This window comes from Taudactylus pleione, unplaced genomic scaffold (assembly GCF_031769625.1).
Source record: "Taudactylus pleione unplaced genomic scaffold, aTauple2 ptg000539l, whole genome shotgun sequence".
Classification (NCBI taxonomy): Eukaryota; Metazoa; Chordata; class Amphibia; order Anura; family Myobatrachidae; genus Taudactylus; species Taudactylus pleione.
In genome coordinates, this window is record NW_028284941.1 from 1,576,214 (window position 1) to 1,599,639 (window position 23,426).

The window sequence follows — 23,426 nt, forward strand, 5'->3', positions numbered from 1 at the left end:
GCATATGTAAATGACTGTGTTTTGGCTTTCTGCATTGCATTTCTCAGCTGTAAGTTATTTTCAAGAAAGAAAATGTATTTTAGCTGCTTGTTTGGGAGAATTATTCTTGGCTTTTGTATTACTTTATGTAGTTTTGTGAACAATTACAATATCTATGATTAATGAGTGAATGCTAGTGATCCGATTGGTAGTGCTGTCACAAATACTTTGGAACTCCATGCACGTAACTGCTTGCATTGTATGTCATTTGTGTTAACATAGCAAAGGTAGTCAAAATAGACACTACATTTACCTGTTTATCCCTGATCTGAGAAGCTCACACTAACCAAAGTAGATGGATGGTAAATATAGGTGTGGCACCTGCAGTACAATGAGATTGTATAACAATTATGCTGTCTATTGGTTGAGGATTTTCATCAATTGCAATAATATCTTACACTTATAACAATAACCACTTAACTAGGGATTGCGCCGACCCCGTGTTTTGGTTTTGGATCTGTATCTCCTCATGTTTTGGATCTGGATTTGGTTTAATCAAAACTGCCCCTTGTGTGTTTTGGTTTTGGTTCTGTCTTTTTTCTAAAATAATCATAAAAAAAGCTAAAATCACATAATTTGGGCTTTTCCTTTTTCCTACAGTATTATTAACCTCAATAACCTTAATTTAGACTAATTTCCAGTCAATTTTGACGATATCACAGCTCACAATATTGTTTTCATCCGGTTTAACCACTTAATTTACAGTTTTTTTTTCCAAAACCGCACACCAAAATTGTCGTTTTTTTTTTGAGTGAATTAGGTGAGGAACATCCATTTTATCTTATCCAAAATGTTCATAAAAAAAGGGGGTCCTGCTTTGCTGACCGATCAGCAGCACAGCAGACAGAGGGGGAAAGGGTGCTGGCAAGCAGAGGGACCGGAAGGTCCCTCTGAGTGCAGCAGCTGTGGGAAGATTCTCTTCCTGCAGCCGCCCTCATGTTTATCTGTCTGGACGAAATTTTACGTCCAGTACTGATAAAGAACTGCCTGGTGTGGATAGAAAATTATGTCCATACCAGGCAAGTGGTTAAGCTCAGAATTTGCACTCAGCTATCTGGCTGACTAAGCTAAGTGGCAGCAGTGGCGGCACAAACACGTGGCAGTTTAACTTCCAACATTGCACATAAGCAAACATATGTTTTCTTTAGTCAAGAGGCCTGAGGGAGTTGGAGTATGTATGTAATTGAAGGCAGGAACAGGAAGGGTTGATTGGTAGTAAATTTAATAAAATTTTTTGATTCTGAAGCAAATTTATGAAGAAGGAGGGGAGAGCATGGGTGAACAATATGTCCCATGATTTGCCCACAAAATAAACTTGGTGGTTCAGAATATTTTTAAAATTGAATGGGCATGCAGGAGATGCTGTCTGTGGCCATAAACATTTCTGGACCATTTTGGCATTCAGCAACCGCATGTCAAAGATTTCACCAGCTGTGGCAGTTCAACTTCCAACATGGCACATCAGGAAACAGGAGTATGTATGTAGTTGAAGGCAGGGAAAAAAAGATTTGATTAGTAGTAAATTTAATTAAATTTTTTGATTCTGAAGCAAATTTATGAGGGAGGAGGGGAGGCATTTGCAAAAAATATTTAAATTATTCACATCAGTCCTCGCCCAAAAAGAATCATTGAGTGCTACAGTATGTCTGCTGCTGGGAGTGGATTTTCATCCCAGAAGGGGACCAAGAAGACTACTAGTAGTACTTTAAAAAACAATTGACTGTTAAACAATACTTTGCAAGGGGGAGCAAATATGACACCCAGTTGCATAGCGGATAACTGATACCATAACATGTATGCTGGTATTAGATGTGTGCCCAATATCCGCCACTAATGCAGTGGACTTTAGACAGTTAATTGAGGTCCTGTGTCCCTGCTACCAAATCCCATCAAGATTCCTCTTCACTACAAAAGCAATTCCCAAGCAATTTTTTTTAATGTACAGGGACATTAAAAAAACTTAATTAGTGGCCTCCAAAATGCCATTGTAACCACTGTCCACTTAACCACACATATGTGGACAAGCTGAACAGAGCAAATGCAAGATTTAAGGTTTAAGTCATACGTTGTGTCTTTCTTCCCATCGGACACAGATCTGAAGAGATGCAAAGATCTGCTGCTAAGCAAATTGTCAGCTCAAGTGGCATGTGATGCATTGATGGCTTCTCCTTCAGTTTATCCAGCAAGTGCATCTGCTGAGAAAAAACTAAACTTACCCAAAAGACAAACTTGTGATGCAGATGAGTCAACACAACTTAATGAGACCTCTACCATGACTCCATTTGATACGGTCACCATTCAAAGAATGGTTGAGGACTATTTTAAAGATAGCGTCCAATGGCAAATAGGCATATCAGACAGTCCATTTGACTACTGGCAGGAAAAAAAGGCAATTTTGAGGCCCTTGCACAAACTGGCTTTGCTTTACTTGAGCTGCCCACCCTCCAGCACAGTCAGGAACCTTGTCAGTGATCGGCGTAGGAGGCTACTTCCTCAAAGTGTGGAAAAGGATGATGTCTATAAAAAGGAACTACAAATTCTATGCCAATTACATCCAAAAATTACAGAGGCACCTGTAATGGTAGATTCCAGCAGGGACAAATTAATATTGTGTGAAGATGATGTACACATTGTTGAGGGTGAGGAATTGGATGATGATGATGATGACAACATCTTGCCTCTGTAAAGCCAGTTTGTGAATATAGAGATCATTGCCAGCAATGTCAGCTGCCAATTAGTAGCTTGTTTTTTGGGGGCCCAAACAATCCAAACCAATCGCTTCATGATTAATATTGTTGATGAAGGTGTTTGTGGTGAAGATGGCAGGTGCTTGGATCTAGTAGAGAGAAGGGAGCTAGCTGATGCTGGACTGCTTGTTGGTACTTTTTTAGCCAAAGTTTCTAAATTTTGAAAAAACTTTTTGGGTGGATGCGCTGCAGATGAAGTAACAGGGAGGAGATTCCTAGATGGTTAAGGTTCCTAATTCTACTTACTCTGGCTTTACAAAGGGTACAGATGGCTTGACAATTGTCTGGATTTGGGTAGAAATAATTCCACACATAAGAAGTGGATTTATTTGTCTTGTGCCCAGGCATAACAATGGGCTTTTCCTTATCATGAGCAACAACTGTTTCTTCTACTGATGCCTGATTTACACAAACAACATTCTCATCAACAACATCCTTATTAGCGTCAGCTACACAAATATCCTGCTCATCCTGGAGCGCTTCCACAGAAGCATTCTCAATTTCTATGTCAGCATGTTCACTTGTGCTTACATCATCATAAGAGGCAGAACCACCAGTCATAAATAAAGGCCACTTCGTGTAGTGAAAGGCATATTGCCAATTTTATTTCTTTCTGGAACTAACTTTCCCTTTGATGTTTTATCTTTACCACTGTAAAAAAAAGATTGGCGCTTGATTTTAGATGCCCTGACTTTAGTCCTGTATGCCCTTTGGCATTGGCTTTATCAGGTGATGTAGATGGACTAGTATCGTGCTGACTGGTGGCACTGGCAGCTGCTCCAGCACTGGTATGTGGTTCCTGCTCTTCTCTCAACTGATTGTTCTCCATAACAACAAACACAAATGAAGCAGGGTACAGCACACCCATAAATTTGTACCAATTTTAAATATTACTCTGTGGTATCAATGACCTACAGTGTCACAAGATTTTGTATGAATAAGAAAAGATTAACACACTACGCTACCACTTACAGTGTCACAAGATTTATTTATGAATAAGAAAATAATAACACACTGTGCTACCACTTACAGCAGTGGTCACCTGTAGCTCGCAATCTTAATTTTTGTAGCTCACCTAACTGCAATACTGCAGAGTAAACTAGGAGGAAGTGACCTCTCACGCGTGCTCCCCCATGGTGTTGACGCCATGGGTGGAGGCACAGGGAAGCACGTCAGGTGATTGCTGCAGCCTCTACAGCAATCACCTGACATGCTTCCCAGTGGTTCCACCCACAGCATCTACACTACAGCAGAGCGAGTGACTCCCCCCCCAGCCCTACTGGAAAATCACACAGCAGCCCTGCCTATACAGTATCTTTTGCTCCTCTGCTGCACGTACCTCCTTGGTGCCGGTAATTAACAAAGAAATGTGCCTGTGCTTAAATTGTAATTACAAACTACAACGATATCACTGTAATAATTAAATGCATTGTTGTTTTCTATAAAAAAAATTTTTTTTACATTTTTATTAAATAACCGTCAATTGTTCGGTTATTAGTCAGATTTTTTTTCTACAATTTTAGTATCTCTTCATGAGGTTTCATTTTACTAAAGTAGCTCACACTTCAATTAAGGTTGTCAGCAGCCACTTCATTGATAGGACAAGTGACACAGCAGCTGCAGCACCCACTGAAGACCCCCCTTATATACTGCAGCTCCAGCCCCTTTATGGACAACACAGCAGCAGCCTTCAGCCCCAGACCCTGACAGGACACATTGGACAACACACTGACACAGACAGCGACAGCAACATGTCTGTTCAGTTCACCATCCAGATCCGGAGTGAAAATGGCGCTGATCACCGGGACCTATACAGAATCCAAAACCTGCAAGAATCCGGCAGCGGGAAGATAATGTTTTACCTCACTGTAATATCCGAGTCAGATGGGAAAAGCCGAGCTAGTCTTGTATCCAACTCGGAAATTGCAATGTTCGCGTGGGTCTGGTTCTCTGAGAACTGGACCCGCTCATCTCTACACTTAACCTACAAATAAACACTGGAGACTTGTATTTGGCATACATTTTGTCACAATTTATTTAACATAAATTGGAAAAGGGGCAGAATAGTGAAAAGTTGCATCAAAAGCATCCATCCCTGCAGTAAGTGACCAACAGACACATGCTGCAGTCACAGTTAACCCCAGTACCACTACCACTTGCTAGGTACCCTTCTTGGGTTATGACACCAGCCTACCCAAGTCAGTGCTATGCAAACAATTCCTGCACCACATTTATCCACTGATAAATATGCTTTTCTACCAATGCAATTATACCACAGGCAGCCACCAAACACAAATCCACCTGGCACAAAAAGGTAGGAAAAAGTGGTACCTTAAAAAAAATGGTGGCAACCAAAGCAGACATTCGACAGCTGCATTGATAAGTGAACACAAGACACATGCCACAGCCAAAGCTAGCCCCAGTACCACTACCACTTGATAGGTCCCTCATTTTGGGTGTGACACCTGCCCATACCATTCAGTACTAAACAACCACTTCCTGCATCACATGTATCTGCTGACAATGATGCATTACTGCCCACACCTGGAACACACAAACAAACATGGACAAATTGCAAATACCAAAGAGAAGAGAAAACACATAACTACTGTACATGGACAAAATCCCACACCAGGAGAAAGAAAAACATATCTTCCATACGGATTCCACCATAGTGCCCCACTGGAAAAAAATCTCCATACCCATTTAGGCAAAATCTTCAACTAAACAAACAAAAGTAACCATATAAGTGCAAAGAACAAACCTAATGTCAAACCATTAATCCTGAAATCTACCAGCCAAAGCAGAGCCAAAGAAAAGGCATCAGATTACCCTCAATACAATGTATCACTGCCAAATAGTCCCAAAAGGTGCAGAAAAGAAAACAGACAGCCCAAGAAATACAGATCACAGAGGAAGAATCAAAATCTGGAGGAAATTACCCAGGGCCAACGAAGCACACATTATATCAAAGGGCACCATCAGAATACCAGATCATGGTAAAACCAGAAAAAAAGAGTATATGTCAATGTATCAGTAAAATAAATTTATATGGCAATGGGTAAAATATTCTGTTTTGTGGAGTAATGTGATAAAGGTTTAAACAGGTAATCATTCAATATCATACATTATAGCATCCCCATATTTAACACACAGAATCTAGCACATCACAGAGAAGATTTCAATCAATTCCTCCACCCCAGTGGGGCCTCCACCAATCTAAGAAGCCCAAGCACATAGACACACAGGCCACAATAGCCGACGCATTGAAGTCAATAAACTAACCAGTATGTGGTGGGACAGGAAGGAAACAGGACCATGCTGAGGAAAGAACAGAACAGGACTTTAGAACAGGACTTACAAACTCCACACACACAGATGTCAAGCAGAAACCTCAAGTAATCTGACACCACAGAGGCCAGGACAAGCAAATAACTAATTGAGAGTTAACCATGATCCCCACAGTGAAATTTAAGGAAGGGGAGGAAGCAAATAAGAAACAAAACCAACCTAACCCTGGAGTGGGGCTAGGGACAGCCCGGCAGTCATACCCTATGACAGGGGGGAAAAGACTGAGGAACAAAGCAGCACAGGAGGTAGAAAGGGGCTGTGCAGAGGGAGGCAAGCCATAGCTGCCACAAACAAGAGGAAGGCACAGCCACCACAGCCAGTAAAAAAATTTGATAGAGAAGTAAGAGACAAAATACATTCAGAAATATGGAACAGAAACAGAAAAAGATGGTCAAAATAAATATCACAGACCCATCCACAGCACACAGCAGTGGGGACTGAGGACAGCCAGATAATATAACATGAATAGAAGAAGAGCATGGGCAAGGATACAGACAATAAACAGACACAAAACAAGGAGAAACAAGCTGACCTTGGAACATAACCAGCACCTAGAGGTAGGGAAAGGCATCAGAAAAAGGAGGGTGTAGAGATGGCACAAAAAGCCATGAAAGGTGGAAGGGGAGGGGACAATATCCAGAAAAACGGTGGTGCAGATCTGTGGGGTGTCGCAAAGGACAAAGAACAGGGAAGATGGTGGGAGTACACATACATAAAAATGTAAGTCGCCCATACTACGAGGTGGAGGCAGAAGTTGACAAAGTAAATGGAGAGAAATAGAGCAAAATGGATAAAAAAAAGGAAAATTGGGAAAGGGTAGTAGAGGGGGAGTAGCATAAAATGGCAGACAGCCAGTGCAAGTGGGCAGGAAAAGGGAGATCTTCAGAGTGCAGCCACTGCACAGTAGGAGGAGGGTGGTTGAACACAGCAGGCAGTGTGCATGGAAGAGTAGCTAAAAAGGGAGGGGAGAAACACAAAATTAAATTCAGCCAGTGTGAGTAGTCCAAATGGGGAAGAACCTCTATACCCTGCTGCAGTATAAGATGAAGGGGAGGGGGGTAGCACCTGGCAGTTGGGAAAGGAGAACTGAGAGGTGAGGTGAGTAACACAAAATGGTGATCAGCCACTGCAAATGAACCAGGATAGAGGCAACCTTCCATTGCTGGAAGAGGGACGGAGCACCACATGGCAGGTGAGAAAGGGATGATGAATGGGGAGGGGTGAAACACAAAGTGGAGAGCATCCAGTGCAAGTGGTCTGGGAGGGACTAGAACCACTCAGTAGCAACAGTGCACATATAGAGAAGGGAAGGGAGAGATGGCACATCGCAGGCATGGGAGAAATCTCCTCAATGGAGCCACAGATGGGGACAGAAAGTGTGCAAGGAAAGTAAACCAAGCCTGGAAAGGCAAAAAGTGCAGCATGCTGGCAGGGGAGCTCAGGCAAAACCCCCTGTAGTAAAGTAACCAGAACAAGGTTGCTTGACCTTTAGTTGGCAATTGCCAGGTCTGAGACTGTAGATGTCCATATGAGTGTTAGAATATTAGTGTTACTTTTTGTCTTTCTTGAGCACCATGCATGCTGCTGGGAGTGTATTTTCATCCCAGAAGGGAAGAAGACATTGTTTCTTCTTCCCAATGGACACAGATCTGAAGAGATGTAAAGAGCTGTTGATAAGGAAATTGTCAACTCAAGTGGCACTTGGTCAGCTATGGCTTCTCCTTCAGTTTCTCCAGCAAGTGCATCTGCTGAGAAAAAACTAAACTTTCAACACAACCAAGTTTTGACATCTGGTTGGGTCAGAATTGCCAACAATTAATGACACCTCTACCGTGACTCCATCTGTTATGCTCACCATTCAAAGAATGGTTGAGGGCTGTCACGACCAGGGCTGTGTGTGCTCGGGGGCAGTGGACCTTACCTGTCCGGACGCTATGGTGGGGTCTCGCTGGTGGAAGTGCGGGCACTTGGAGATCTGCACTGCATGCCAGGGGGTTCCGGACACATACTGTCCTGAATGCTTGTGGTGAGTCTGGGTCAGGTTTGGCAGTGCTGCAGTGTGACATGGGGGCTGCCATCTTAGATTTCAGCATGTGACACATTCCAGCCAATCCAAGCAGAGCATTCAGGGAGTCCCAGCAACCAATCCTGCACTTCCTCCGGGTATTTAAGGTCTGATCTGCAGTCCTCTCATTACCAATGCAACGTTATTCCCAGCTCTTACTGGGTGCTAGTTCTCTGTGCTCTGTGCTCCTTTGCTGTGTTTCCAGTCCAGTTTGCCATTACAACTCTGCTTGCTTCAGGATCCAGCTACCATTTTTTACCTCCGTGTGCAGCAGTGCTTCTCCTGGCTCTCGCTCCCAGTTGGGATCCGTGCTAAAGTCCATGACATCAACGTCCCCTCCAGCTATCCAGTTACCTACAGTTGGTACCCACGTGCCTTTCTGGGTAAACGGCCGTCTGAGACACTCACTATCTAGCGGGTCACTCATGAGCAGTACTCCTCTCAAGCCAGCATCCTTCCAGTATCAGAAGACTGTTCTTAAACACACTCCTGATTCCACTCCGGGTCCAAGTCCACAGCCATCCATGACAAGGTCTATTTAAAAAAATTATTGATAGCATCCAAATTGGCATTTCTCAGACAGGCCGTTTCATTACTGGCAGGAAAAAAAGGTAATTTGGAGGCCCTTGCACAAACTGGCTTTGCTTTACTTGAGCTGCCCACCCTCCAGTGTGTACTTTCAGTTTTCAGTACAGCCGGCAACCTTGTCAGTGATCGGCCTATGAGACTACTTCCCCAAAATGTGGAAAAGATGATGTCCATGAAAATGAACTACAAATTCTACGAGAAAGACCTTTACCGTCAACTACATGCAAAAATTACAGAGGCATCTATAATGGTGGATTCCAGTTGGGGCAAATTAATATTGTGCGAAGAAGATGATGTATACATCACTCCAGATTATACCAGCACCCAACCCTATATTATCATCCCAACCTGTGTTGTGTATAAATTACAGCTGCGCTCCCTGTTAGATTGGGGATTCATTGTCCACTTTAGTGGATGTGAGCTCCATTTTGGTCCATATAACCACACCCCCTACACATCTTCTGACATGGGCTACAGGAGGAGCAGCTGCACTCTAGAATACGGTTGCAAAGAGTTACCCCTCTGACTTGCTGCAATTCAGGTATAGGGGCCATAGGTAGGGAGTAGGGAAAGTATAATCAGAGAATGCAGTTTTAGCTGCTTTATTCCATTTTTTAAACCATATGCTCTTTTTTCACTTTTTGAAAATATGTTTATGTGAATCTCAGCTGAGGCGTTTGTGATGTCATTATGTTTAATATATTATGCACATTATTTAGCACTTTGTTGTGGTCTTGTAGTCGGAGTGTAGACTAATCATTTATTCATGATTGAGGAAAGAAGTGAAAAGTTGCATTTTTTATTGCTAACTTTGTGTTATTAAATTGTAAAATTGTTAAGTTTCCACTTACAGTGTCACAAGATTTTTTTATGAATAAGAAAAGAATAATCCACTGCGCTACCACTAACAGTGTCACATATTTTTTATGAATACACTGCGTTTTCCACTTACAGTGTGACAATATTTTTTACGAATACACTGTGTTTTCCACTTACAGTTTGACAATATTTTTTTTACTAATGCACTGTTTCCACTAACAGTATCACAATATTTTTTACAAATACGCTGCGTTTTCCACTTTTAGGGGTATATTCAATTGGACGCGAGGTTTTGCGAGGAAAAAACCTCGCGCCCCTCGCGGCCAATTTCGAAATCCCACTGGTATGCGCGCTCCCGATACCCCCTGGATTCAATTAAAAAACAGTGAACGCAGGGTTTTCATTACTGAAAACCCTGCGCCGCGTAAATTTAAAAAAAAGAAAAGAAAAGTCACTTACCTGCCTGGGTCCCCGCGGCACCCGGCGGCCTCCTCTCTCTCTTCTTACTGGAGAGGGGGCTGCTGGGAGTCCCAGGGGCTGATGGGACGAGCAAGGGCTGCTGGGATATGTAGTTCTCCCAGCGCCAATTCCGGGGGCCACACAAGCACTGTGGGGGCACACACAAACACACACTCTCAAACACACTTACATACAACACACACACTGACATACTCACCACTGCTGCAGAAGAGCCGGCTCCCGATGCAGGATGAAGAAGAAGATGAGAAGACAGCGCTGCAGAAGGTAAGTAATTAAGGACTAATTAAGCTAAATGGTTACTTCCAATTGCTTAATTAGTCCTCAGGGGGGGGGCGCCGCGGGGGTGTCAGAGCAAGTCCCGGTGATTTCTCCTGAAATCATCGATTTCAGGAAAAATCACGCTTGCTCAGGAGGTGCGCAAAAAAAACCTCCCGGCGAGTGTTTTAAAACAAAACACGCAGCTAATAGAATAGCAAAAAACCTGCACCTGCAGGAAAAACCTCGCAGGTGCTGGTTTTTTGCTTTTCACGCAGCCTATTGAATATGCCCCATAGTGTGATAATATTTTTTACGAATACACTGCGTTTTCCACTTGTAAAAAAATATTGTGACACTGTAAGTGGAAAATGCTATGTACTCGTAAAAAATATTGTGACACTGTGTTTTCCACTTACAGTGTGACAATATTTTTTACGAATACACTGCATTTTCCACTTACAGTGTGACAGTATTTGTTATACACTGTGCTACCACTAACTTATACTATGGTCTGCCAGGCAACACCACAGTAAAAAAAAAATTATAAATATAGTACACTGGGGTACAGCACAAAAAAATATATAATATATACATTTTTCTTAATTATATTATCTATTAGCTTTTATGTTTTTATACACTGGGCACCCTTGGATGGACAGAGCACCCCTGGTTGGACACAGCTGCCCCTGCCCCTGTATGGACACAGAAGCCCCTGGATGGACACAGCAGCCCCTGCCCTAGATGAACACAACAACTCCTGAATGGACACAGCAACCTGGAATGGACACAGCAGACCCACCCTGGATAGACACAGAAGCCCCTGCCCTTGATGGACACAACAAACTCTAGATGGACACAGCAGACCCACAGCAGCCCTTGGATGGACACAACAGCCCTGGCCTGGATGGACACAGCAGCCCCTCTTGGATGAAGCACAGTCCTTACAGCCCGGTACTCAGCAAGTAAATGGTGTCAATAACCATGGGGGAGGAACTGTTATACAATCTAAAACCCGCGAGAATCAGACACAGCGGGATGATGATGTTTTGCCTTGCTCTGAGATCCGAGTCAGGCGGGAAAACCCGAGCCGGACACGGATGTCGCCTCTGATCTGCAAGTTCAGATGGCTTCGGTTCTTCTCAGGGAGATGGACCCGCTCATCTCTACATATCTCCCATTATCTTGGAAATTCCTTGGCTCCGTTAACATTCTCCAGTTACTGACCTGCAAACAGCCTATGGGGGAGATGTACTAAGTTTAGGAACGTGATACATTGGAGAGTGATAAACTACCAGCCACTGAGCTCCTAACTGTCATATTACAAGCCATGTTTGAAAAATGACAGTTAGGAGCTGATTATTTGGTAGTTTATCACTCTACAATTTATCACTTTCCAGAGCTTAGTACATTATATGTTATTGTGGAGCCCTTGATGTCATTCTAAGATCTAAATTAAGTTAGAACAGTAAATTTGCTCACTCTTGCTACTACCTGCAATAATCCCTCCATTCCAGAGCACAAAAGTTGTCAATGAAATATTTTGAGGCCTACTCCATCAATTTGTAATATTTTACTTAGACCACATGCTTATTTTTCTCTAAAGATTTGCCTTCTCATAAAAAACATATAGCTGAAGTTCTCTCCCATTTACAAGTCAACAATCTATTTTGTAAACTCGAGAAATGTGTTTTTGAACAGGGCCAGTTAGCTTTCCTTGGGTATATTGTACCAGGATCTGTCCTACACATGGATCCCGGCCCACTTGCCTGCGAAAATCACAGCTTCCGGGACCGAGATAGGTGTCAGTTCTTCTGCGTGGCGCCTATACCACTGATCTGGAATCCCCTCTACAGGAGGTGGTAATACTTATAAACACCTTACGTGGTGTAATACTTGTGCCTACTAGTTTGTGTCCTTTCTGTGGTTTCAGCGTGCTGACTCTGTGTGGCACCATATACTTCCTCTATAGTGGCTGAACCAGCTTGCTGATATCTCTTAATGATTGCTACCACCTCTTACAAACTTCCTTACAGGAAACCTAGTTAATTCTGTTGGAAGGAGTGTGCTCCTGTGCTGCCTCCCTCCAGCACTATCAATAGGATCCGCCGGGAGTCAATTATGAGAGGTTTGTCCTCTGATATGTGCTACTGTGCATGCATGGCATTTCCCCAGGTCCATAAAGACAGGTCGGACTAAAGGACTCTCACCACCAAAGAGACCTACAGTGCCTTGCTGTATGCCAGCAAGTACACTATACCATCACTGTTGTATACTAGAACACCAGTGCTAGTATCTACCAGTGTCAGAATCGCAATCATGCCCAGTGCGCTATAACACCCAGCAGTACCCTGAGCTCCAGGCTTCCACAAACAGTGTATTACATCTACCACTGTTACACCTGTGTAATTTTGTGTCACCTACTAGCTGTTGTTCTACTTTATATATAATAAATCTAAGAACTGGTTAAGCATACTACATGTGGAGTGGACTAACCGTCACTAGCACCAACTACTGCAATTACTACATTTAATCAACATCGTTCACACTCTAGCCAGTTATATTATACTCTGGCGTATCAATGAATCTGGAAAACAACTAATCCCAGGAAATGCTGCATACGCATCATTGTGACAGTTTTACACTATCACCTGATGTCACCACTATCTCTGCTAATAAAAACCACTGGTTCGCTAGCATCTGCATCCTTGATACTTGTAATGTAAATAGAGTGTGTAAGGTCAAATATAAGTGACTATAGGCCTTATTCAGCATGGATCGCAATTGCAACCATTTACCCAGATCAGCCGATCGTTGTGTATTGCACATGCATATGCACCATGCAATTACGTACGCACTGTGGAATCCATCGCAGAGTGAGTGACAGGCTGTGTTCGTTTGGGTGCCTGTCCGTTTGAACGCTGTTGCATGGGCGTGCATAAATAAGGCACTGCGATTGCCTACACAGAGTACTCACTGCGTGCATGAGAATTCTGAGACAGGTTAGAGCTGCTGTAACTGTGCGTGACGGGTGATGTTTTCCGATGATACGATGTATATACAGGACTGCAAGGTATTACGGATTTGAGAAGACAGTAGTGGGCGTCTCTATGCTGCCTGAGCGGTGGCAGACTTTAGCATATTTTCGCAGATTCATTGCGTGCAATTACGTAGCTGCGATCCATGCTGAATTAGGCCCTATGTTAATTAATCCCATATTAGTTTACAGATATTTGTAAAGGTTTGTTCCAAAAATGAAGAAAACTCAGTAATCCTATTGAAGTATTTTGTGCTTGTAGCATCACAAGGACAGTATTATACATAAATCCCTGTTTCTTAAATATGTGTCCTTTTCCTGCTAATCTCCAGTCTGGATCTGCTCCATTTTCATCAATTTCTCTTTTTGAATAAAATATATTTTCTCATTTCCTTGTTGTAGGAGGAAAGTTAGTGCTTTGATCTGATTTCATTACTAAATGTCCTTCAACATTTCTGACGAAAGGATTGCACTCTATTATGCTTCTGAGAAATCCTAAACTCTTATCACTTGTCATAATGGGAAAAATATTGAAATTCAAACTATTGTGAAGAGCAAAGTTTCAAAATACACTTTATTCAAACTAAAACCAATGAAACTAAGCAGGAGCATTTGATTAGCTACTGTATCTATAAAAGTGTTATGTGATTAAAGTGGGCCTGTCGGCTACATAAAGTTATGTATTACCAGGAACTGTGGCTGATGGCCTGATCTAGAAATTGGCACAATGCCGATGTTTATGCAGTTGCGAGATAATCGCTGATCTGAGCATGGGTCTGAGTTACACTGCGCATGCTTCAAGTTTCATTACCGTTGTCTCTCACATTGCGGACTTATTTGCAAAGTTATTGACAGTGTTTGTGGAAGGCAACATGAGGTTGGTGACCCAAACGCACACAGGCATGTGGTTACTATTTTGAGGGCATGTTTCAGCCTGCGACTGCGATCCCATATGCAGCAAAAATGGCACCAGGTTTCTCAGTTCTGAGTATCCATAGTGTTATTCAGAACTGTGTTAACCATACTTGCCTACTTTTGAAAAGTAGTTTCAGGGAGACCATATATGATAGTAGAAAGCGCCACACCGTTGAGGGGCGTGGCCAGCAACGCCCAAAAGGCATGTCTAGATCCACCTATGGGCGTATCTATTGCCAATTGGGTGTGTGATACCCCACTAGAGTAAATCCCTAAAGAAGCAGGTGAAATAGGGTTGAGGAGAACTCTAGATGCATGTAGGCAGCCTTGAATTGATGAATTTCATTGGTGTCAGTGGGCACAGAAGCAGTGGATGCAGTAGGCAGCACGTGAGTGAGAGTACTAGAACACCGTGCGCCCAGCTGCACAGCGTCCCGCGGCCCCAGCGGTAAACATCCGGGCACAGGAGCACCAGAGTTAAATAATGTGGACTGACCGTTAGTGTGGTCCGTTGGGGAGAGCCTCTGCAAGTGACTGTGCTGCCGGGGTGCTGAAAACGGAGCTGCTGGAGGGTACCGAGCAGTGTTACAGACTGAACACCGGCGGCCATTAGGTGGGTGGAGCAATGCCTGTCGACCCGCCTTCCCATCTAAGAATAACAGCCAGAGATGGAAGTAGGTGGAGCCACAGTTGTGCATCAGTGACCGGGGCGGACCGAGGGGCGTTGCCCGGTAAGAGGAGGCGGACTCCGGACTCCAGTAGAGGCGGAGGGGAGTATCTGGCTTCCAGTGAGTGACAACAGGAGCTGTCACTGCTTCTACACTGAATCCCTGCTGACTGAAAGGGAGACAATAGGCTCTGTTCTGTTAGTACTACTGGACAACTTACCTTACCCTCCTTCTGCAGCATTTGCTAGGATATACAGTATATGTCACTCAGAGACTGAGGAATAGCTACTTAGGGAAAAGCAGGCTAAAAGTTCTTAGGTAGTAATACAGACTGCTTATAATTACTTCTCTGCATACATTAACCCTGCAGTTCACAGAAAGCTTCTCCATTGAACAAAGCGACGATACTTGTGCTCAATTAGCCTCTTGTTAGCCAGAAGGCTGAAAATACTGTGAAACCTCTTCATTGCAGGAGAGAACTGTTTAGTAGCCACCCACATACAGTAATCAAAATAAATTAATTGTTTTGACTGTATCTATACAGCTTGTTAGATAGTAACTGTTAAAAGTCCAGATTCAGGGAACTGAAGGATAGAAACAGTAAATTCCCATTAATACTTCAGCCTCATTTCGTTGGAAGGATTTAGTAACATAAGTTGAGCTCAGGATTGCTAGAAACGAAATAACTTGACATTATTACTAAGCATGACATAAGTTGTCAGGAAGCTCAAGATTCAGTTAATGCTCTTCAGTTTGTCAAACTGTCCATTAACTCGAACGTGCACCACCAACAGTAATTTGGCCAATAAAGTGTAGACTTTAAGGGAAAACTAATTTAAATTTAGTCCGGACTAAGGTTTACAGTGAATGATAGGTTGAGTTAGAAATATTCATTGTTATCTCTAGTAGTAGATAGTTAGCAAGGAAAAATTGAAAGTTTGAAAATATTTATTCAGTAAGCAATGTTATTTGGAAATGAAATGTATTGTTATTATTAATTCTGTCAGATAATAACCATTCCACTCATAGCTCCAGTTCCAGAGTTCCTGTCTAATAAATCTGAATATTGTTAAGTGTTACCTTACTTGTGTGTATATTGTTCAAAATATATTCATTGTTGGTAGTGTAAATTGACATTTACTGTGTTAGGAAATTATATCCATTTAATCAAAATGCCCAGTAATCAAAAGTTACTTCTACGGAAGAGACCAGTACGATCCTCGATAGGTGACAGGTGTGTTCTGGGCCAAATTGAATTTACAATGACTTTATGAAAACACTTGGCACGTGACACTGTAAGTCACCAAAATATTCTGTATTGCTGACATGGAGGCAAATTTATGTCAGTACATTTCCATATGAGAAAGGGGCATAAGGGGGCCTTGCAAAAGGAAATGTGGACAGAGTAAGAATATGCTCCTCCACAACCATTCTAATTAAAATGTTTCAACCTTCAACTTATGATGTAATATATAGATGATCACATAGCATTTCAGATGACATTTGTTGTGATCACTGGCACAAATGATCATATAATAACACATCTTACTATACTAAAGCGAACAGATATAGGAACTGCACCAAAGCACCTAATTAACAGATAAATAAATACTTATCTTAATAGACCATATTTCTTTCAATCACTACGTGATAGATTATGGTCTAGTTCCCTCTGGATAGGTCCTTTCCAGAGGCTGATGTGGAAGGGATTCCAGATGGTTTACTGAGGCTTGACCTGGTTTTAAGAACATCACCAGTATACTATAGGCATCTTTTTTCACCTGAATCTGGTAGGAGGCCAACTTTACCTGTGAGATTGTATTGAATATTGACCAAGATGGAAGAGTAAGCCTTCTATTTTATCAAGGGGCTGCTTTTTATAATTCTTTTCATGTTATATGTCAGGGCCGCAACTATGGGGGGGGCTAGAGGTGCACCTGCACCGGGTGCTGGAATGCAGGGGGTGAAAAAGGGATGACTCACCGTGGCTTGGGGGCTGCAGAGTCAGAAAACGGCCATCCAAAAATGACCACCACCAGGGAGGAGACAGATGCTAGAGGTCCTTACTGGACCTCTAGTGTCTGTCTCCTTCTTGCCGGGGCCCTTTTTGGATGGTCATTTTTAGCAGATTTCATGTGGATTAGTCGTCCACATAGATTTTGCTGAAAACGACCATCCAAAAATGGGCGCCGCCAAGGAGGAGACAGACACTAGAGGTCCTGCTGGACCTCTAGTGTCTGTTAGGCCAGCGCAAGTGCCAGGAGAAGATGCTGAAAGCTGCATCTTCTACCGTGAAACCCCCTGGCAATGAGCATAAACCTCATGGCAACGAGCATAAACCCCATGGCAACGAGCATGTAACCCCTGGAAATGAGCATAAACCCCATAGCAATGAGCATAAGCCTCATAGCAATGAGCATGAAACCCCATGGCAACGAGCATGAAACCCCCTGGCAACGAGCATGGAACCCCCTGGCAACGAGCATGGAACCTCAGGGCAATGACCTTAAAACCCCTGACAACAAGCAGGTAATTTTAAAGTAATTAGAAGCCTTTTTGTGGGGCATAAAGTGGTGTCTGGGTTACCAAAGTGGCATTTTGGTAATAGGCATTATAGTGTGTGGCATAATATGTAATGGGCATTATTGTGTGTGGAATAATGTAAGTCACTATACCAGGGACGTCTGAGTAGTGCACTGCCTTATGGAGGAGCAAGGACAAAATCCAGGTACAGGAAGGGAGGGGGCGCAAAATTGCTACCTTGCATCGGGTAACAGATATCCTACTTTCTGCCCTGTCTATGTGACTATTATTGTGTGATCATAAAAATTTCTGTGTGTATTATCAATGTTTCACACGATTATTACCTTATTTTTGAAAGGTCATATATGTTTGACTCTCCTTTGAGTGTATGTTTACACTATTGTAGATTCAAGAAGCCAATCTATATTTGAATGATCTGCAGGAGAATGCATTTGCATTCTTTTCTCTCTTTTCATGTTGTGAGCAATTAGACCATAATCTATCACTTATTGAAGATCACGTAGTGATTGAAAGAAATACGGTCTATTAAGATAAGTATTTATTTATTTATCTATCTGCTTAGGCACTTCGGTGCATTACCTATATGTGTTTGCTTTATTATATGTTTTAGGGAAGAAAGATACCTTCCCTTTAGGATACTTGACTAAAGCAGCCTTTAGGCGCAGGTGGTTAAGCACCCCAATCAATATTTCCACATCTTACTATACACTGACACCCTAGCCTCCCACTGACATTAATATCTCTGCCCTGCAACACTGACATTAATACTAAATCTCCCCCTGCCACATTCACATTAATACTGTAGATCCCCCCCACACAAACACAGAGATTAAAATTAAAAGAACCCCCCCACCACACACACGCCTACACACACACAGAGACTGTTGTGTATAGGAAACTGTAAAGTGAATGGCCGGGGTCCGTGAGGGCAGCCTAGGCCCTATGAAAGTGTAAAATATAGTTTAGATGCTTTTTTAGCACTCCTGCCATCAGCTGAGACTACAATGTTAGGTCACGTAAAAGAAAAAAAAAAGTTCTATATCATCAGTGTAACCTCCCTGCTACTCATCATCTTCATACCCCTTGCATCTAACCAGCATCGTCCCCCTGCATCTCACCAGCTTTATCCCCATGTATCTCTCCAATGCCATCCCTCTACTGTCTCTTCAGCACCATCTTCCTGTGTTTAACAAGCATCAGTTCCCCGTATCTCACCAGCGCAATTCCCGTGTCTTCACTCTAACACCATCCCCCTGTGTCTCTCCACCTTACCCCCTTGTGCCCATCTAGCAGCTCCCTGCATCCCCCAACAGCAGCTCTCTGCACCTGTGTCCCCCACCAGCAGCTCCCTGCCCTTGTGTCTCCATTCCCACCAGCAGCTTATCCCCTCAGTGTCCCTCTAGCAGCAACTCCCTGCCTGTGTCTCCTCTCCCACCACCATCGTATTCCCCGCCCCCCGCGTCCCTCTATCAGCAGCTTACCTTCATGCCTGTGTCTTTGTGCCTGCCCTGGAACCTGCTCCTCAGTACACTATGCAGCAGCGGCGATGGCATGAGGTCACATAACACTGCCGCAAAAGGAGCCAATGAGATGCAGGCTGGCCGCACAAAATGAGTGACGGTAGGCGCAGACTGCGGGCGGAAAAGGAGGTGGAATATGGAGCCAGAAACCGAGGAGGGGTTGGCGGCCGCAACCAGACAGTGGCTCTCTGTCTGTGGGACTTCTGTGCAGGGACGTGGTGGAGTTGGAACTAGTTCCACCTACCATTATAGGTGATGAAACTCAGTTCCACCCTGTTCTAGCACACTTTAAGCTCTGATTGAGTGTACTGTAGTCATTATGTTGATATGTGTTATTTGTTGCAAAGTGCATGAATTTTCCCAATAAATCCCATTTTTTTTTTTTTTTATTTCAGCCCAATAGCATGATATAGAAATTTTAGTATTGCCAAATGCCATGTTGTAGACACGCAAACATTTTTACAAGTATAAGGTGTATAGCAGATACAAAGTTTGGGCCTTAATCAATTTAGTTCCTTTCAGCATGTAACAAGAATGTGTGTGTTCCTGTAAAGAAAGATGCTGTAATTTGATTCACACTTTGAACAATTTAATATAAACTAAGTATAAGTCACCCATTGTTTGAATCTTACATTATGCCAATTAACTCACTTAACTACTAACTAGAAATAACCACACAGACACCTATGTGGAATTAAAAGAGGACACAGCCGAAATTTATTGATCAAATTGTAATTAGAAAGATGGTCGCAGTAAGAAAGCAGTGCTCCAAGGCCACAGCCTGACAAATATATTTGACTAAATAAGAAGAGACGGATCAGCGCCCGCTTCGCAAACTGACCTGAGGCAGAACCATTCTCCCTTAACTGGCACAGCTTTGACTCCTCCTTAAGATGATGGCCCAGTTCCCTTCCTAAGGAGAATGACCAACTTGCTGCTATCAAAAGGCAAATGCTACCGAGGCACTCTTACGCTATAATAGGCCACCTAGGAGCACTGCTTTGCGCCAAAGATCAGCTCAAAGAGCAGAGCCCCACCACCCATCAGGAATTAATCGCACTTCAAAGAAGACTGCAAAGTTTCAAATAGAACACTCTAGACCTGTGCCCGTGAGGTGTACCCCATCAGGCCTATAAAAACTCCTTCCCTTGTAAGGCAATTGAAGGTACCGCATAACACGCCTGCCCATTAGTGACCAGACTGGATATTACTGCCAGACTATCCTAAGGCTGGCCAACTCTAGTAGACTATTTGCAGGTCCAGCCTAATAGCAAGTATAAGTGCAATGCATTCGCAAGTACCCAAATCATTGCCCCCCCAGATGTATGACCAACCAAATGGGGTCCCAAATCTGGCTCCAGATGTCCCTAAAACATCTAATAAAGGCCACCCCAGCGCATGCCCCAAAAACCGAACCATTGAATCTTATTAGTACCTAACAATTGCTGGGCCTGAAATGCTAAAGGATGCTTATTAGCCCAATATATACATGAATGTCCCCTGAACCACACCCAACAATTAGCATTCCTGTAAACCTGCAAAAAGGGGTTAATCACGGCCGGATAGGCTTTACAATTTATTGAAAAACAGCCTAGCCAAGGGAAGGAAAACAATAGTTGGGTGACCCATCTGAAGGTGAAAAATAGGAAACCTCTGTGAGGGCAAAATTGAAAAGCCCCTCAAACTCCATAGTGGCAGTAGGCGTAAGGCTCCTGGGTTTCCCAACAAACTCGCAAGAAACACTGCTAACTATGTAAATTAACCCCCCGCAACTACATTTTTGTATGCTGATGACAATCATTGACTAATTGTTTTAAGGTGTCAACAGAAGTACCTGCAGCTACCATGCAGGTTGCTGCCCAAATCCTGAAAAATGTGTACTCAACTAATATAGCGGCAAATCTAAAGCAATCAAACAGTTGTGAAAGACCCTTGTAAAGTGAAACATAGATAATGCTGCCTGAGTGGCGTGGAGGAACCAGTGTGTGCTGCCTGGGGGACGTAACCTATTAAAAATATGGCCAAATCCACTGGATCGATGAAAGGGTATGTGTGAGCTGGCATAGAGGTCCATCGGCCTTTAGCAAGCTGACCAGTTTTTAATCCATGTATACGAAACAATTACAGGTTATACCGAAACATCATTCTCAAACAACCAGTTGATGTCGAACTCATATTATTTGATAACAAACTGCCAATCATAAATGTCCCTAAATAAGCTAACTAAAATGCTAAACTAAAGAGTTGTGCTACTTAATTATTTGATACGATCCCCGATACTGCAACTATCAGCCTCTTTAAAATTGATAGATCAATAGCTTTTTGCAAAATCGCCAGGAATTAGGTGCACCACCCCTAACTTCTAGCCAGTGCTTCGAGCATACCTTTTACCTGCATTGTTGCATAAAGTAATAGATTCCAATCCAGTATACTTAAGAATTTGTAATTAATTAATTAATTAAATATATAGATCTAGCCCTTATCTGGGAGCACATATCCCCCAGGGTTAATGCAGCAATAACCACGATTGATGTCATTGCCAAGGCTTTATAGCTTCCATTACAGTCCTCAGGTAATACGCCCCCTGTACACCCACTGACATTATCAGATAGACATAGTTTGTTCTTGTGGTCTCTTCCTTTGGCAATCAAAAAAGAAGTAGATTCCTTTATGAGATGATCATGGTGTTCTGCATTTCTATATTTAGTCACTAAATTTCTCTAGCACAGAATTATACATAAATGGACAAGCTATTATCCCATTCTGCAGATAAACAACTTCCTTGGGAGTTGCCCTTAAAGATATCTCATCTAATTTCTCCATTTAAATGTGTACATAGCAAAATGGCTGTGCAAAGGCCATATTGAATTTCATGAACTGTATTCATTATAAACCATACAGAATATGTAAATATGGAATTATGTCAAATATAATGTTTCTTGTAAATTAGTTTTCCACAGTTCCACCCTTAGATAAGCACATTTTTGCATGTGCTATATCTCATCTCCATCTCTTGTATGTTTTCATTTTTAAAAGTAGCCATCTGAATACAGCATAGGCCAAATTTATAGAATAAAAAAAAATCTGAATTATGATCTCAAGAATAAACTTTGTCTATACATAAAAATATGTTAAAAAAACTTTTCTTAACCTGAAAATCAAAAACTAGGATATAATCATGACCATCATAAAATTTTCTGAATTTTTATCATAATGTTCTTTTTGTATAGTATTAGCCTCATTTATGTAATTGATAATAGTGGCTTATTCATCTGTAGTATCATTGGTCAAATAATTTCAACAGTGAATTCCAAGATTTGTATAAAAAGTTTAACAATATCCTCCAGTCCGTACAATTAATCAATTATGGACGGTTCTATAGTAACAGTTCATTCCGGAATCTTTTTAATAAATGTCCAACATATCTGAATGTCTTATAATATCATAAAGTCCAGTATCATTGTCAATAAATTTGTCCATAAAACTCAGCCAAATCAATAATCTCTTGTTGATTATCCAAATATCCCCAATTATCATATGTAAGGATGTTAGCAAAGGTTGTACCAACACGATGTTTCACTGAAGTATCAATCAGGGAAATATATTTTTATTCACTGGATCAATATCTCTTGTATAACATCTAGCATCCTGTAAAAGAACTTATCACAGATTATTATGAGTTATAACATAAATTTATAGTATCAGTTTGCGTAAATAGAAAATATATTCTGAATTAATTGGCAATCATTTGTACGCATACTCTCCACATATAGAATAAAGATCATCTGGTAACAAGAAAAACATCAAACTCAAATATCATGGTAGTAACTAACATTCCTAATATGTCTGAACTATATGATCAGTTTCACTATTTGGAACACTATTGGAACTAATCACTGGTAGTCTATAATCAAATTCCTCATTGTAAAAATACGTTGTACATTCAGCACTTCTAAACTTTTCCTTGCATTGTTCAGTATAGCAAGGAACATAAGATTTGTACACAGTAATGATCTTATTACAATATTCTGACTCAACATTTACTACTTGTATGGGGTGTTCTAGCATTGGAATAGTAAACATTCCTGCAGTTGTCCAAATCTGAGGTGTAATCTGCTCATTTCATAAACTATCTTATTGAAACAAAATGGAATGTGTTCACTTACATATGAAAATAACACAATTACTAGGGATTTTGTCAAGTTATAATTATCAGTAGCCTTTTTTCTTTACAACTTTTAATTACACAATCCTCACATGTTTCTATGTTAATTATCTTAGTATTTTCAGTATATTTCAACTCAACAATGGTTCTGGCACAAATTCAACTATTATTAGCATTTAATACTTTACCCATCAATGAATATTTTTGTAGAATTGCATATTCTTTTTAGTAAT